The following is a 580-nucleotide window of genomic DNA, read 5'->3' as shown; positions in this document are numbered from 1 at the left end:
GGATTGGCCAAGTGGCAGCATTGATGGATTCAAGTGTGTCAAAAGTAGTGAGGTTGGCCCAGGATCAGACAGTGTTTCATTCTGCTGTGCATAAGTTCATTATGAGTCAGTACCGACTCGATGGCACCAAACAACAACAACAATACAGGGTCACTGTGGGTCGGAACTGACTTGATAGTATTTAATACAAAAACAGCATGGGCTCTCCAATGTTGTAAGATGGTGGGTGAAAAGGCTGAGAAGCCAGCTACCAAGGAGAAGAAGCCTAATATCAAGAAATCAGATGACAGTGGTAAAGTTAAGAAGGCTAATCTCAAGGACAGACAACCCAAGTATGGGAAGCCACTCTGTAGCCAAAATCCTGTCCTTGTCTGAGGAATTGGCAGGTTACATCTCATTATAAAGAAAACAAAAATCCTCACTACAGGACTTGTAATGGTAAATGGAAAAAAGATTGAAGTGTCAAAACTTCATTTTGCTTGGACCAACTGTCAATACTCATAGAAGCAGCAGTTCAAAAAAACAAACAATGGATTGCATTAGGCAAAGGTCTCTTTAAAGTGTCCATTTTATTTATTTA

This window comes from Chrysochloris asiatica, unplaced genomic scaffold (genome assembly GCF_000296735.1).
Source record: "Chrysochloris asiatica unplaced genomic scaffold, ChrAsi1.0 scaffold00001, whole genome shotgun sequence".
Taxonomy (NCBI): domain Eukaryota; kingdom Metazoa; phylum Chordata; class Mammalia; order Afrosoricida; family Chrysochloridae; genus Chrysochloris; species Chrysochloris asiatica.
Note: the sequence above shows the minus strand (reverse complement) of the source record.